Source organism: Balaenoptera borealis (genome assembly GCF_965194805.1).
Source record: "Balaenoptera borealis genome assembly, chromosome: X".
NCBI classification, from domain to species: Eukaryota; Metazoa; Chordata; class Mammalia; order Artiodactyla; family Balaenopteridae; genus Balaenoptera; species Balaenoptera borealis.
In genome coordinates, this window is record NC_138881.1 from 2532503 (window position 1) to 2546834 (window position 14332).

At 44.6% G+C, this 14332-nt stretch overlaps 1 protein-coding gene across 3 annotated transcripts in view; it reads right to left on the reverse strand.

The window, feature by feature from the left end:
- Window positions 1-11706: 11706 nt before the first annotated feature.
- PRKX (protein kinase cAMP-dependent X-linked catalytic subunit) overlaps window positions 11707-14332 on the reverse strand; it is an 84596-nt gene continuing 81970 nt past the window's right edge. For all 3 annotated transcript variants that reach the window (XM_082375822.1, XM_082375821.1, XM_082375820.1), the window contains one exon: window positions 11707-12437. The gene's annotated coding sequence lies outside the window, so the exon portion shown is untranslated. The remainder of the gene's footprint in view (window positions 12438-14332) is intronic.

Here is a 14332-nt window from a genome sequence, read left to right on the forward strand (position 1 = left end):
ATATTGAGATATCACTTCTTTAAACCAATCCAGTTACCAAACACTATAAAAGCTGGCCTGTCCACTTGCTGTGGAAAAGGCTATGAGAAACTTCTATTCTCTGCTGATGGGTGTAAATTGATAAAAGTGTTTCTGGGTTGCAACAGGCAGTATCTGATCATAATTTAATTGAGGAAATCCTTTGGATCCAGCATTTTGTTTCTAGATCTTTTTCTAGAAACGATTGCTACACACACACACACACACACACACACACGATACACACACACAGACCCCAGATATACACACACATACACACACCAGATACACACCCCACACCAGTGGTCCCCAACCTTTTTGGCACCAGGGACCGGTTTCGTGGAAGACAATTTCTCCACGGACCAGGGGGCGGGGGCGGGGGGGGGGGCACAATGGTTTCAGGATGATTCAAGTACATTACGTTTATTGGGCACTTTACTTCTATTATTATTACGTTGTAATATATAATGAAATAATGATACAACTCACCATAATGCAGAATCAGTGGGAGCCCTGAGCTTGTTTTCCTGCAACTAGATGGTCCCACCTGGGGGTGATGGGAGACAGTGACATCCGACATGAGTGGCTTATGTCCAGTCTACTCCGTAAGATGCAGCTTAATTGTCACTTGCTACTCACTGATAGGGTTTTGATATGGGTCTGCAAGCAGTTGATTTATTATGGTCTCTGTGCAGTCAAACGTCTCTGCTTATGATAATCTGTATTTGCAGCCTCTCCCCAGCGCTAGTATCACCGCCTCAGCTCCACCTCAGACCATCAGGCATTAGATTCTCATAAGGAGCGTGCAACCTAGATCCCTCGCGTGTGCAGTTCACAGTAGGGTTTGCGCTTCTATGAGAATCTAATGCCGCGGCTGATCTGACAGGAGGAGGAGCTCAGGCGGTAATGGGAGTGATGGGGAGCGGCTGCAAATACAGATGAAGCTTCTCTCGCTCGCCTGCCGCTCACCTCCTGCTGTGCGGCCCGGTTCCTAACAGGCCACGGACCGGCACCGGTCCATGGCCTGGGGGATGGGGATCCCTGCCTCACACCACGCACACACAAAGATGCAACCACGTGTGTATATACATGCACACTACTTTATATAAAGCATGGTTTGCGCTGTACAAAATGCAAAAAAATTCTCTTCTTTTCAGCAATTAAATACATAAATTACATAAGGGCACCCTGCCTGCAATAGGAGACCATCCCCTCATTGCAAAGGAAAGTGCAGTAAGTTGCTCTACACTTAGTGGCAGAGAAACTACACAGAACAGAGTTTTATATGAGGATGTCCTTGCATGTACTGAGAACTGTTCCAGGCGCCAGACATACAACGCTGAACAAAACCAGAGACCAACTTCCCTGCCTCCATGGAGCTTGCATTATAATGGGGAGAGACAGACAATAAAGATAAGTAAGAAAAGTGTACATAACCCATTAGAAAGTGCTCAGTGCTACGGAGAAAAATACATGAAGGAAGGGGTTGGTGAGTAGTGGCAGGAGAAATGAGTGGAAATTTTAAATACGACGCAGGAGGGATCCCTTCATGAGAAGATAGTTGAGCAAAGTCTTTAAAGAAACGGTGCAAACGATGGATAGATAGACAGACATAGATAGATAGATAGACAGACAGACAGATAGATAGACAGATATAGATAGATAGGTGGATGGACAGAGTCTTATGCTAAGGTCCAGGGTCTCTGAACTTCAGTGCTACTGACGTTTGGGGCTGGATGACTCCGATGGGGGGCGTCCCGTGCCCCACGGCGTGTGGAGAGCGCCCCTCTCCCCTGAGAGATCAGCACACCTTCCTTCATTACATTTAGACTGTTAATGAAATGTTGCACGACTTAAATACTACAATTCCAAAGCTGTTTTAAATAATTGCTTTACATATGCAACATTACCAGTTTGAGGGGTTAACCAGTCGCCTCGAAAAATGGTGAACGTCTTTTTAAAGTGGGTTACCAAATTCATCTTGCCTGGGTGGAAACAGGACATCTGTCGGGAGCTTAGAATGAGGATTATTTGTCATGACTGAAAGAATATTTGTACAAGTGCAGAAAATGAAGCCGATCTTCAGTGAAAACCAATAGAAAATGTCAAAGGTAAGAGCCAAATGAGATGCAGGAAATAAAATGAAAACTGTGGGATGGACACATAGGAAAATGGTTAAAAATGTCGGGGTCTTCCGTACCTGACAAGGACACGCTGAATTCTGGAGCCACAAGAACTCACCCTCTGCTTTGAGAGAGCGAAGAGAAAGGCACATGGAATTCCACCAGCATCTCTTCCCCTTTTGAAAAGAGAACCCTTCCAGGTACCCAGGAGTCCAAACGTCTCTCCAGATCTGAGACGGGCCGGGACCCGGGACCCTTTGCTGCAGGTCCGCAGCGCCTGAACGGAGTCCAAACGTCTCTCCAGATCTGAGACGGGCCGGGACCCGGGACCCTTTGCTGCAGGTCCGCAGCGCCTGAACCTGGACACACCTCTCTTCCGGCAACAAAATATAAACAGACTGCATGGGACTAAAAATAACTGCGTGCATGCACAGCTGGGGCAAATTCTGGACAAAAGATACAAAGAGACCAAAAAACGCAGCTGCCACTTTTGAAGAGCCTGGAGCAAAAGTGGGGTACTGTGTGCATGCCCCCTGCACTCGACACCACCAAAGGGGTGGGCAGACTTCCTAAGCCTCCTCTCCTGCCCGACCCCTGGACACACCCCTACCCTCACCCCATAGAAGGAACCAGCTCCCCCCTCTTTGGGGAGCGGGGCCAGGGCACCTGTTACCTGTTCTCGCTCCCCCCCGCTGCAGCAGGGACCCCAGTAAACCTTTGTCTGAACTTCTTGCCTGGCCTCTGATCGATTTCTATTGGTTAAGGAGGCCAAGAACCCCGGTCGGTAACAGATCTTCAGTGAGAGCTGGAAACCTCTTGTGGAGGGCTAGCTACCCCATCACCAGCTGCCAAGAGCTGACAAAGACCTTCCACCACCGTTAGCAAGGAAAATCCGTCCAACTGGCATCCCAGAGCAGACTGTAAAAAAGTAACAGCCACAGGCAATGCCCATGGCAATTTCGACACAACACTTGTAAAACAAACAAAAAAACAAACTAAAAAAGAAAAAAACACTGGACCAACTTTTTGTCAAAGTACAAATGTGCAGAGACTGGGAATAAGGGCTGGAGAAAAGAAAATATGAGTCCAGAAAGACAGAGCATTGATAAGCATACTGTAAAATGCACAAATGAGCCAGAAGGCTGGTGTGTGCCATGGTGAACAATGGAAATGAAGGGGTAAAAAAGAGGATCAAGTTTTAAATTCACAGACAGGATGGGAAAGAGAGCTACAGCTTTCTTCTAACCCCTCCCTAGTGTTTGGTCCCTTGTGAAATCAGCAACACAGAGCTTGGAGTTCATGTGAGGAAAAAAAAGGGGGATTCAGAGCAGTCACCAATGGGTTTCCCACAAAAGACCCAAGCCTGAAATGTGGTTTCAATTCTGGATGGTTCTGCTAAATATGCCAAATAGGTTTCCCACCATGACCACAGTAAAGGCTTGAAAAGCACAAATTAGGGGATCTCTGCTAAAGCCCCCATTCTTTAAGATGACATTCTGAAAGCGGCATAAATTCCCCCAAATAGGTCACGGGGGCTCCTTCCCTTAGGAAGGAAAAGACAACAGATTCCCAAGAAAAAGCCAAGGATCTAAACATCCGGCCAGGGACTTCCCTGGTGGTGCAGTGGTTAAGAATCCGCCCGCCAATGCAGGGGACACGGGTTCGAGCCCTGGTCCGGGAAGATCCCACATGCCGCAAAGCAACGAAGCCCGTGCGCCACAACTACTGAGCCTGCGCTCTAGAGCCCGCGAGCCACAACTGCTGAGCCCACGTGTCACAACTACTGAAGCCCGTGCTCCGCAACGAGAAGCCACCGCAATGAGAAGCCCGCGCACCGCAACAAAGAGTAGCCCCCGCTCGCCGCAACTAGAGAAAGCCCGCGCGCAGCAACGAAGTCCCAACGCAGCCAAAAATAAATAATAAATAAATAATTTTTTTTTTTAAATAAAAGGATATCAGTTGAAGAAAATAAATAAATAAGCATCTGGCCACCGGGAAATGGAGAGTTCTCGGGTATTAGAATGTCCTCTGCACAAGGCCAATCCCCCCTCTTTGCCTTTTGGGCATTGGGTCGTGATTCTCCAGCTTGACAAAAATAAGCACCGTGCATAAGAACTGCCAAAATTCCGATCTCCGTGGGCCAAATTAACCTTTGTTCTTTCCCACTTACTGGAATGACATCACTTTAAAAACTTTGCCTTCTGTGGATTTTTTTTTTTCCCCGCTTTTTCTAAGGCACTGGTTTTTAACAGCCTGCACACAAATTCTGATTCACGAGAAAGAACCATTGTTCAGCCAGTGGCTTTCCAAGACACGGCCCTCCCCAGGGGACTATAAAAGCTGAATGTGCAGTGGGCTCCAAGCCAGACCTTTATAACCAGATACCAAAGCCTCAGTCTATTCTCCACGATGTTCTTGAGAACTGCAAACATTTCGGGTGAAATCCGAGACCCAGCCCCAAAGGTGGGTGCCAGGGGCCAGGGGCAGCGGGGAGAGGGGCGCGGTGGGAGGCGGTCACTCACTGTTCAGCGGGTACCCAGTTCGGTTATGTGAGAGCAATACATCCTAGGGAGCTGCTGTACTTGACGGTGCCTACGTAACAGGGAAAACCAGTTACCTGTTCCTTTGACCTTTGTGCTCTGTTGCCTGGGCTCAGAGATGTTGTCTCTGCACGTTTTGTAAAAGAACGTTGCCTGTGGCCTGAAACATACACGATGGCACATTCTCACGCCTCTGACCTTTACCAGTAAAACACTTCTCGGTTTATACAGAGATAAAAGGTTGCAGAACAGAGAATAACATGTGTCTTGTTGGAGGTTTACAGGAACATGGTGACCTGACCCTCCTGGACAGATGCAAGAACAAAGGATTCCAGCACCAAGGTGCCACAACCAACCACACCCCTCCCTCCCCTCGCCTTTAAAAATGCTTTGCGGAAACCCTTCAGGGAGTTTGGGATTTTCTGAGCACGAGACACCGGTCTCCTGGCAAGCCCTGCAATAAACCTTTCTCTGCTCCAAACTCCGACTGTACGTCGGGCACACGAACTTGCGTTCAGTAACATCTACACTTGACAATACTGTGCTTTGCACTTAAAATTTTATTGACGGTAGATCTCCTGTGATGCACTTTTTAACCACAATTTAAAAATAAAAGTTTATCTGTGCTCGTAGCTTCACAGGTTTATAAAATAGTCTCTCGCCTGCATTTCTGGAAGGTATTTTGCCTGTTAATAACTTTGACTTTCAAAAGGGTTCAAGTAGATCTTGGTTTTCTGCCTGAAGACAAAGCAAAGCATCCAACTGTCAATGCTCTTATCAATCCACTGACTGGAGGTGTTCAGCATTTGACAGTTTGCCCGGCATCCAATGTTTTCCTCCAAATATAGAGAATCTGGTTCTTTGTTTCTTCAGTGACCGTCGTAGTATTTTTATTATTGAAACGTCATGTGGTGCACTGGAATAAGCAGGAATCACACGGAGTTTGAATCTCAGCTCCATGATTTATTAACTAGGAGACTCTGTGTGAATAACTTAGCCTTTCCTGGCCTCAATTTTGTTACCTTTAAAGGAGGGGGCGGATATCCTATTTTTAAATGTTAAAATGGTAGCGCGTGCCCAGGAGTGGGATTGCTGGATCATTTGGTAATTCTACTTTTAATTTCTGAGGACCCTCACCTCCATGTTGTTTTCCATAGTGGCTGCACCAGTTTATATCCCCACCCACAGTGTAGGAGGGTTCTCTCTTCTCCACACCCTCTCCAGCATTTGTTGTTTGTTATCTTTTTGATAATAGCCATTCTGACAGGTGTGAAGTCGTATCTCACTGTGGTTTTGATTTGCATTTTGAAGAGGTATCTGCACCCCCAGGTTCACAGTAGCATTATTCACAACAGTCAAGACGTGGAAACAACCTCAGTGTCTGTCAACAGAGGAATGAATAAAGGAGATGTGGCGTACGGATACATACAATGGAATATTACTTGGCCATAAAAGAGGAAATCCTGCCATTCTTGACAACACAGATGGACCTAGAGGGCATTATGCTAAGTGAAATAAGCCAGACAGAGAAAGACAAACAGGGTATGATATCACTTATTTGCGGAATCTAAGAAAGTCAAATTCATAGAAACAGAGTTCAAAGGTGGTCACTGGGGCTGTGGGGTGGAGGGGTAATAGGAGAGATGTTGATCAGAGAGTATGAAGTTGCAACTAGTAGGTAAATAAGTCCTGGAGATTTAATGCACAGCACAGTGATTACAGACAATAATATTGTATAATAAACGTCACCCTTACTAAGAGACTGGTTCTTAGTTATTCCCACCACATACACACACACAAAAATGATAATCAGGTAACCTGATAGAGATGATAGCTATTGCTACAAGGGCAATCATACTGTGATATATAAATGTACCAAAGCAACATGTGGAACACCCATCAGAATGCTATATGCCAAACATATTACAAATAAAAAAAACCCCAAAAAAACCTGTAAAGCAGGTATCTTAACTGTCCTGTATGGAGGGGGAGCTCCAAAAACAGAAAAAACATTTTTTTTCTGCAGGCAATACCGGAGGCAGCCTCGGATTGAGACCACACCTGTTTTTCCTTAACTTCTTGAGTCAAGGTGGTTGGATTCTGTAACGAGAACGCAAAATGAGATTGGCTTCCAGACTTCCATGAACAGAGTATTGTTAAGGGAAAAAAAAAAAAAGGAGAAGGGAAAAAAAACAAACCAATGAGGGCATCCAAAATGGCAGAGGAGACAGAAGAATTTAGCTCCTTCGCAACACAGACTCCGTGGACAATCTCCATCAAAACCCAAAACAATCTCAAAAACCCTCTTTCTCATTTTCTCCCAAAATATGCATGGATATGCGTGTGCGCCTACACACGTACACACACACACACACACACTCTCTCTCACTCTCTCCCTCTCTCTCTCCCTCTCCCAAACCAGAATGTCACCCCCTAAGCACCTACTCTATAGAAATTCTAGACCGTCACTGCCAGAAGGTTTGCAGCCGGACCCTAAGTTGCCGTGGCTGTCTGTGGGGACGTTCCCAAAGGAATTCCATGAGCAGAGGTGGACAAGTGTGGTCACCAAGGAATAAACAGGCTCTTACGTGAGCCTCATTTTGGTGTGACGCCTGGTACCTGGCTGTACCAGTGTGATATGAATGTTACAGATCACACACGGGTTGACTTACAGCGAGGAAGGGAGATTGTTTTTAGCAAATTGCAAAGGTAACTTGGAAAGCTGAGCGCCAAGCTATGTGAGTGATGAGAATGAAATTTTAAAATATTTTAGTTTTTGATGACAATGGTGGAGGCACATTTTGAACAAACTGCAAAGGCGACTGGCAAAGACACCCTCGGGTACTAGATGAGAGGCTGGCAAAGCATGGCCAAATCCAGCCCCCCAGCTGCTTTTTATAAATAAAACTTTATTGGAACACAGCCACGCCCCTTCATTTACATACCGTCTAGGGCTGCTTTTGCACACTGCTTGTCCTGCAATGCCCAAAATATTAACCATCTGGCCCTCTGCAGAAGAAAATACTGTATCATGTATGTGAAACTTGTTTTAAGGGAGAATTTGAAAGTTCTCAGCACAAGAAAAACATTTTGTAACTATGTAAGGGGACGGATGTTAGATAGACATACTGGGGTGTTTTTCTGCTACATATACATATACAGAATCATTATGCTGCAAACCTGAAACAAACATAATTTTTTGGTCAATTATATCTCAGTAAAATATAAAAAATTAAAAAGAAAAAGACTTCCGACACCTAGGCTAGATGAAAGCAGAAAAAGCTACAGCTTTCCCGGTGACCAAAGAAGCAGACCAGAGACAGACTTTATCTTAAAAGATACAAAGTTTTATTAAACAAACCTAGAATCAATAGTATTATTCCATAAATTAGACAGCAGTAAAATTTTCCTAGGGTATATATACAAATCACAGTGATTTTCATTGTGCAAGGAATTGACAGGGTTTTTTAATCCACATGAGAAGCTGCGATGGCCCGGCGGGGCTCCGAGTGTGACTCACTGGGGACGTGCCACACTGGCCCAGGCACTTCATCCCACAAGAAAGAAGGAAGCTCTGACCGTCCTGCAGAGGTGGAAAAGCATCACAGGGAACCAGGAAAGACGGCCTGCGAGCACAAAGGCTTCAAATCCCAGTTGCAAAAGCAAACATGTAATGACTTTTACTTAAATAACGGAGGAGTCCACCGTGGAAGATCAACAGAACATCTGAAGACACAATAATTTAGAGGAAACTGTTACAGAGTATTTCCTTTTGATTATGAAGCACTGCTCCTTGGATGCAACCCCACAGGGTCTGCAAAAACAAGCTTGATGTGAAAACATTATGCTTGGTGAAAGCATCCCCCCCCATTCCACCTCCAACAAGACAGACAGACAGACAGACACACACACACACACCACTACTCAAATATATTAAGACAACTGTGCATGTGCTTTTCTCTTTGCTTTTGGTAACTCAACAACATCCACGGAAGTTGAACTAATGAGTCAGAAACAGGGATAGAGGGTACATACAGTACGTAGGATGTGCCCAACAGGTGTAAAACACACGCCAGGGAGACGGACCCCTGGAAAAAGAATAATGCAGGCATCTCACTTCAAATCTTAATTGGGAGCCATCAAGGGCTTCTGTGATGGTGTAAATTTCGTGATGCAAAATCAAAGGGCTGGAAAAAAAAATCCAATCTCTCCTGCACCTGCAGCTAACGCGAGGATTTTGATGCTCTGATGGGATTGGGTGCAGCCTGCAGAGTTCACCTGGGTGGGCGGCCCTCGGTGCCTACAGGGCGGCGTGTCGGGGTCTCGCGTGAACATGATGGAGCTGTATTTCACAGTTACAGTGGTTCCAAATTGAGAGGCAACTTAGGTTGTACGTAGAAAGGGCAAATGTGTGTCATGTCACTCAACTGCTCAGCGCTACTGGTGACGCCATGGCTGGCAGCAGGTTAGTCCCGACGTAGAGACGGACAGAAGGAAACCAAACACTGCACAAGACATTTATGAACAGCTGATGGTGCAGCTGCCCCAGGAGAAGGAACAGGAGGTGGCGTTTTAAAGCAACGTGATGGTGTGACATGGACACCTGTTACCTGGTTACTGGAGTTTCTTTTGCATATTGTGACATGTGGAGAGCATAAATCACGACTTTTCCATTGCTGGCAAATGATACATTTCTGCTGAGTGGGATTCCAACTTCTGTGACCATGAACATTATGCCGTATGATCAGCTGTGATTTTATCTCCTTCTCAGCTTCACAGATGCCTATCAAAGCAGGCTGGCGACAATCCCCTTAGGAAAACAAGACCCACCTCAATCCACCTCTTGCAATACATGTGTTTCCTGAAGACTTTTTAAATAGCATTGTCATTTACCAACTTGTCAAATTGCAGAAAACAAAAATAAATCTGTCCTTTTCTGGCTCTGAAGGTTGTGCTGATGGATATGAATTTCCTTCAAAACTTTGCACCCTGATTATTTTTGATCCAATACGTGAACATGGCAAAAGGCCTCCAGGGAGTGAACTATTTTTCGGTCATACATAGGGAGCGTGCCATGTGCTTAAGACTCATTTTGATCACACCCATCTTTGCATTACGTCAGACCATTTAATTTAGGCCCTGGCCACCGGCAGGTAGCGCTTTGTATAATTAAATGGGCATGAGGGTCTGGAAGGTGAGACAAACACCATCTGGTACTCCTGGAATTCCTCTTCATTTTCAAGGTTTTGCACGGCTGATGGTCAATGACAACGTTTTTAAAGAACCAAATCATCAACGCATTTGAACTTTTGTTTTCCCTGCATATTTGTTCAAAATTAAGGCAATGTGTTTTCATACATTCTTGTACTATTTTCGTCTCATAAATTAAATCCTGGACATGAAGAGCGAACCCAAAAAAATATGCATAGGGAGCGTGTGTATGTACAATTTTGCACTGTGTTCCAGAAAGGTGTTTCATTTATTTTGTATTTTTTTAAGCATAAGGCTCCAAATAATAATTGTTTATTTTTATAGTCAGAAGACACGAGACATGTTTTTCCTCGTGGGTTTACATCTCCGTGCAGGTTTGCTTTGCTGATTTAACCTTCTGACATTCAACGATGAAACAGTGCAGGAATTACGTGGTAAAATTTTAGCCCGTTGGCCCATGGCTTCATCCAAAGAGCACGGTGCCTGCAAAGTACAGACTGAAAATACAGTTCTGTGGGAACATTTATCCAAGCGCACCCTTGGAAAATAAATTTTTATTGAGCTACTCATTGTCAAGGGTTTATTTTACTAAATTTTGGACTCACTCTCACCTATGGAGTTGGTTTCTATTTGAAGACGAGGTCATTTATGAGAAGGCGGTGACTTAGTGCCTTCAATTTAAAGCTTTTATAGGTGTAAGTTGCCTTCATGTCACCTTCAAATACACACAGCCCTTGTCTTTGGATTCGTGAGTGGAAACTGGCCAAATCTGATAGGTGACTACATCTCCTTTGACATTTTTGCTACGGTAAAAAAAAATGTATGATTTTTTGCAAATGGCAGCTCTCCACACCCCCAGATGTGCCTGCAGAAGAGAGAGGTAGGCAAGGGCTATAGGAAGAAAAGCCTTCCTGGCCCAGCACAGGAAAAAGTGTTGATGGCAAAGAACCTGCCAGGTAACCCAAGAACACGTAAGCTGCAGAGGCCTGGGAGGGGGCTGAGAGCTCGGGGGGCACCCAGCACTTGACACCAACACACCTGTGGGGCATACTCTGCCCCATGCCGGCTGCCCAAGGAGCTGGACCTTTCTTGGCAGGAAAAGGGAGGATGCAGGAGAGGAGATCTCGGAGATCTACTGGGTACATCCCTGCAGCCACTGAAGGCTCTGGAACCTACTTCTTAAATGCACAGACCTCCGTGGAGAAGGCCATGGTTGGGCCCTATGATCGGATGCATAACAGGTTTGAGCAATGCTGTGTTTCCAGCTGAGTCACAGCCAACAGAATATGGGCGGCGCCTTTAGGTTTTCACGGCAAAGTTTAGAATCAGAAAGCAGAAGCAGAGAGTAGAGAAGGAAATGCATGAGGGACGAGACAGACACCAAGGACCTCTGCCCAGGCACTGCTTCTGGGAAGACCCATGTTTAAACAGCAACACTCGTGGCGACCCACTCAACACCTGGCTTTCACGATCAGTGCTAAGGGGAAGGCACAGCAGAGCACGCCTCGGGGACCCTCACCCTCACGTCCAAAGAGAAACGAATCTCACGCAATGGTTATTCTGCACCAGCCCACCTGGTCTATGAAACCAGATGGACTGAACATTGACAGGAAGAAGTGAAAGTAAGCGGAAACGAGGGAGGTTCAAACACTTCCATCGTACCTTTTCGTTTCTTACTTTTCCTAAAACCAAAGGGAAAAGAAGACATTTGCATAAGTTCATTGAGCCAATACAGAAAGCTACTAGTTTGCTTTGGGAGATGCGTTTTGGTCCACGGATTTACCCTGGAATATTAATAGATAACCATCCCCCTACAGAGTATGAAATTTTTTAATGCAATAGAGAAAATTCCTTGAATAACATTCATGGTCAATGGCTAGTCTTGCACTAAAGTTCAAACCCACATCTCCTTCCCTGTCATCCTGGATTCATGACCCAAGGCTACCAGACACAAAGCATTGAAGACATTGGATATAGACCGTCGTATGATATTTTCTTCACATATAACCATAAAATGCAAATGAGATGATAAAAAATGCACATGTCATACTTTTAAAATTTGTCCCCAAGAGAATAGATTCTTGAAAAAAAAATCTGAAACATAAACACCATAGGCTCTGGAAAGTAGGAACATTTACTTCACTGCACAATTTCCCTGCTCCAGGCACACCGTCCTTTTTATACACACACACACACACACACACGCACAGGCACAAACACAGAATCTGTGGTTGTATCTGAACAAGTTCAGCTCAAACTTATAAAGTCTACGAGAAAAAAACCCCCAGGATATCCCAGTAGGAACACAAGCCTAAAAAGAAGATAAAATCTACAACCAAACAATTTTTCAAAATGTCCTACTGTGCAGTCGATTTCCAGTTGCTTAAATAATTCTAGGTCCACAAACGTCAATGGCTCTGCAATCTCTTTGTATACATCCGGGTGTATATAGATGTGGAGAAGTCCTTATCCCGTTAAGAAGATGCTTCTTCAGGTCTGCCTGGGGACAGCCATCTGTCCCAGGCAGGTTCAAATCACCCTGTTGCTGGCGTGAAATTAGACAAAGGATTTTGTTAGTTTTTAAACACCTGGGTAAAGTTTGTCATCCTAAGAACAACAACAACAATAATAGCACGAAAGAAACCAAACTTTCCTTTGGAATTCTTACTGCAAAGACCCACAAGCCTGAATTCTAAGGAGAGAAGATGCCTAACAAGAGACATGGAACAGTATTTTAAAGGTGGGTTTTTAAGGTTCTATGGTGTTGACATCCACAGAACTAGCCCCTCCTCATCCATGAGAAAGATTCATCACTCAAGCAAAAACAGATCCTAGTTTCAACGTGCTTTGCTGTAGGATTATACAACCAGACAAAACATTTTATGATGCAGAAAGCTACAACGCACAGGGAGGTGAGAGGTCCCCTGCCAGCTGTCTTCAAATCCATCTCCACCTGCTGAAAAGCAGTAATCCACACAAAGATGCATGATTAAGTCACACAGCTCCAGAACATAGCTCCGGAATCCTGTAATGAAGCTGAACTTGGGTCTCACCTATGGGATTAGATTTCGCTTCATGAAAGAATATCTTCTCGCATAGAATCATCACACCTAATCGCTCAGTGGAAAATACCAGCCGGTAAAATTACTGAGATAGATTCAAACATGAATGTGTCTGGCTTTTAGAAGAAGAAAATGCAAACTGGTTGAATAAATAGAAAGCAATGTGATTATGAAATGATCTCCTGACTTCCAAAGGTTCATCAAGAATGTCATCAAATACTGCCCCTGCCACTGGCCAAAGTACATTAAAAATAATTCCACTATAAATCTAGAAAAAAAATGATACAAATGAACTTATTTACAAAAAGGAAACAGACTCACAGACACAGAAAACAAACTTATGGTTACCAAAGGGGAAAAATGGGGAGGGAATATATTAGGAATTTGGGATGAACAGATTCACATTACTATGTATAAAATAGATAAACAACAAGGACCTACCGTATAGCACAGGGAACTATACTCAATATATTGTAAAAACCTACAATGGAAAACAATCTGAAAAAAATTTATACACATATACAACGGAATCACTTTGCTACACCTGAAACTAACACAATATTGCAAATCAACTATACTTCAATAAAAAATAAAAATTAAAAAAATAAAAACCAACCCCTAGATACCGGGGAGAAAAATAAAACGCAATTAAACTAACTCAATAACTAACTAAATAAACTAGACCTTCAAAGTCGTCAGAGACCTTCAAAGGTTCGTGGACATAAGAGACTCAAAATCATTTCTTTTAAATCTCAAATTAACTTTAGCAAATTTCCTACGAGGTGTTCCTTTTTTAACAAAAAGAGACCCAAGAGTCCTTCTGAAAATACTTGGGAAGTACTGTGGTGTGGACCTCGGGGATTCCAGGAAGGAGGCACAAGAGCTAGGCTTCTCCAATGTGCAGGTGCACCCGTCTCCTAGGAGCCTTATTTATTGGTACAGATCCTGCCCCGGCAGGTGGGGCCGGGGCGTGAGATGCTGGTGGTGAGGCCGGTGCTCTGGCCGTGCGGCCCACACACACCGGCTGTGTCTTCTGCTGCCCTGGAAAGGCCTCTGGCTGGTTCTGCTCTATCGCTCGTGCCAGAACGGGGGAGAGGAGCCCCACTCGGTCTAGGCAAGACCTCCTGCACATGAGGTTCTGTCAACCTCGCCGATTTTTAACTACTAAAAATAAAGATACACCTTGTCGGTTACCCATTTTAAATACAGCAGTGTGTACGTATCAATCCTGAACTCCCAGTGTATCCCTCCCCCCTCCCCCCGACCCTCCCCCCCTCGTAACCATAAGTTCGTTCTCTGAGTCTGTTTCTGTTTTGTAAATAAGTTCAACCAACAAGGACCTACTGTAGAGCACAGGGAACTGGGCACAATATTATGT